General features: G+C 29.5%; 1 long non-coding RNA gene across 1 annotated transcript; it reads left to right on the top strand.

Annotated features, from left to right (window-relative positions):
- The first annotated feature begins 842 nt into the window (after positions 1-842).
- Positions 843-3063, top strand: LOC145803332 (uncharacterized). Its single transcript, XR_014345433.1, has 2 exons — positions 843-1585; positions 2877-3063. It is a non-coding gene; the product is annotated as an uncharacterized LOC145803332 (long non-coding RNA).
- The last annotated feature ends 488 nt before the right edge of the window (positions 3064-3551 follow it).

The raw sequence follows: 3551 nt of genomic DNA on the forward strand, positions 1-3551 counted from the left end.
GTTTGTTGTCGCGGGGCCTATATTTTCCACTATAGTTCTCATTTGTTTGAGATATCTATGTAATGAGAAATGCCTCATGAAACAAGAATTCCACCATATCAGCCAACCATTGGCCCCATAGGGGTAAAAAATTGCCGGAAATTGGCCTTCTAATAGGGGGGTAGGGCACCGTTGAGGTAAAATTCCTATTCTTGTCAATGTGACAAAAATCTGTTTGGACCCACCAATTATAGAATCCACTTGATTATTTCTATATGTAGAAAACTGGGAATATCATTTTTTGAGATGATTTCTATATGTCACCGTAGGGAGGAGGATCCTCAGGTGAGTGATATATATTTTCTATCTTATTTTTATCATTGTGAAACACTTATATGATGACCTATTAGCTAAGGGTTTTAAATGCTGCATGACACCTCAGAGATTTTCTATGTAGAAGTTAATTTGATTGGGCTGTTGTCCCTGACGGGTGCCTTCTACCATTTTGGAGAATAGTTTTTGAGCAAAATATAACCAAATAGAGAAAATATTGCAAGGATTAATTTATTCAATCTAAAACAAGTTTCATTACTGACTAGATTTAACCTGCTCACATTTTTTACCATGCATTCATTGGTCTTTTCTAGCTTGACACACATAAATAACACTCATTTGTAAATGAAAACTGTTCATCAAACTTCATAAACGGCTTAGCAACATTTTCTGGCTTGACACACATAAATAACACTCCTTTGTAAATGATACAAAGTATCATCGAGTGTGGAATTCATATTTTGTCTGTTATTGAATCTGTTTTGGCATCTAATTGTGTCTGTTATTAATTGTTTTGTATATTATTTAGATTGACCAACTAGGTGGAATTCAGAAAAAATAGGTGGAATAATTTTGGTATGAATCTGTCTGTTAATTTTGGTATGAATTTAATAATAGGTGGAATAATCTGTATGAATCTGTCTGTTATTAAATGTTTAAGAAAGTTCTCGCCAATAGTGATGAAAATAACAGAGAAAAGTAGTATCCAGAACAGAATTAATAAATGCTGACTGACTAAAACGATTGAGTAAGCACTCCATAACTTGAAGAAAAACCTGCAACATGATTAACTATAGTTAGAAAACTATTTTGTTGAGTGCTTTCATATTTAAAACATTTAGGGAAACTTGACCACTGACTTTTAGAAGACTTGATCACTGATGGCTCCCAAAAAAAATAAGTTCATTATATATTTGGAAAGACAATGAACAAGCCAAATCTTAGTGGATTTGTTGCCCTCCATGCCATATTGGTCATGAAAAAGTCACGCAATGTTCAAATAAGTATTACCAGCCCAGATTAGAGGCTTATATCAAACTCTAGCTACCTTCCTCAATTTTCAATCTTCCTCTGCTTGAATTTGCTATATTTTTTTATTTCTCTATTTTTTTGTTTTGAATTTCCTATAGTTTGAATTTTGAAAAAATATTACCCGGAAATGCTGATTTTGTACTCATCTTCATTTTTCCACACAAGGTTTTGTGACCAGAGATTAGTCATTTAGCAATTCAAGCCTACAGTAAAGAAACTAGTCTCAGAGTTGGGCAACTTGGTAAGTAAATAAATTTTCTTTTATGATTGTGCTTCAGCTGAACACTCACTGCCCAGTTAATTTCATGAATTTGTGTCTGTTAGTCTGTGTCTGTTTACATTCAAACTGAATCTGTGTCTGTTTACATTCAAACTGAATCTGTTTACATTCAATCTGTTTAATTGAATCTGTGACTGTATTTTATATTTTATTAATATTTTATTAATCTGAATCTGTTTAAAGGAATTCAATATTTTATTAAAAAGGTCCAAAATAAAGATTGACAAAATAGGAGAAAAAAAGGTTTAGAAATGGACTATAATTGCTATAATTGCTTTAATTTTGCTCTGTTATGTTATTTGTTGATTTTTCACTTTTGTTCCACAAGTTTGGTCATAAAAGAGAGATCTTCATTTTACAATTTCGACTAGTGTTTTTGGTGTCTTGTATCAAATAAAATGAACTTGAGATTTCAATGACATTGTTTGGTATTGTTTGGTTTTGCTACTTTGGAATCTGATTTTCATAATTTTGCTTATGTTTGGTGTAATATGGAATGAAATTGACTATAATTGCTATAATTGCTTTAATTTTGCTTATGTTTGGTATTTCATAATTTTGTGTTTTAGGCATATATAAGGAAACTTTGTTCATAAGGTTTGATAGAACTAGAGTTTGTCATAGTTTTATGTATATCATTTCACACCTAGATTCAATTAGCAAAGATTCTGAAGAAGCAAAAAAATAGCAAGGGGAGTTTAATGTGTATTTTGCTGGGAAATAATTTGAGAGAAGTGAGTGGATCTATAAGTGACACCGAAAAAACTTGAATGGTGTAGACTGTATTGTTTTAGACTAGCACAATACATTGATCTATAAGTGAGTGGATGTATACATATTACCCCTACTCTCTTTGTTGTGTCGTGCTTAGTATCTAATCTTTTATTAAATGTCTTGTTTCTCAAATAATATTGTCATTTTCTACAAGTGCATATCTTGAGTTTTAGATCACTTTTTTGTTTTATTATTAAATTATTCTAGCTTAAGAAAGTTTGAAATCATTCATGCCTTGATGATTTATTTTGGCTTCTACAAGGGTATCAATATCTTTTGTAACTTTATACTATTTGTGTGGAGAATCAAAATAATTATGTCATTTTTGGTGGCTGTGGGGAAAGGATTGGGGCAGTTTAACAACTGGATAAATTACATTATTTTTGGTGTGATCTAAATGTAAGTTTATAAATTAATTAGTAAGTTTATTCATATGCTTCTGGCGGTTTTTAAATTAATTTGTTTTTTTACTTTTCAGGTCAGAAATTTCTTGGAGAGATGCAAAATATGGTCAAAGAATTCAAGAACTTACTTTTTTCAAGTTTTTTATTTTTTATTTTTTAATGTATGTAATCACAGTTAATTTTTTTTTATTAATTTCTTTGTATATACTTTTAAACATTTAACTTTCATTTATGAAATATATGATATTATTTCATTCAATATATGGATGTGATTCAAAATATAGTATATAGTGTGTATTACATTATTCAAATGCGCGTGCAAAAATAATATTGATTATTCTTTAAATATGTCAATTTTTTTTATCACAGGTTTTATTAGTTATTAATCACACTTAAAATGTGTGATCTAAATGTTTTTAATCACACTTAAAAGGTGTGATCTAAAGTTTTTAATCACACTTAAAAGGTGTGATCTAAATATTTTTAATCACACTTAAAAGGTGTGAACTAAAGTTTTTAATCACACTTAAAAGGTGTGATCTAAATGTTTTTAACCACACTTAAAAGATGTGATCTAAATATTATTAATCACACTTAAAAGATGTGATGAAAGCATTTTTTAATGACACTTAAAAAGTGTGATTAAAAATGACCATTTTTAATTACACTCTTAAAGACCACACTTTGATAAAACTTAAAAGATGTGATTAAAAAACATACATCACACCAAAAAAGTGTGACCTTTATCT

The sequence above is a fragment of the Camellia sinensis genome, chromosome 11 (genome assembly GCF_055761805.1).
Source record: "Camellia sinensis isolate YWXY chromosome 11, ASM5576180v1, whole genome shotgun sequence".
NCBI lineage: Eukaryota > Viridiplantae > Streptophyta > Magnoliopsida > Ericales > Theaceae > Camellia > Camellia sinensis.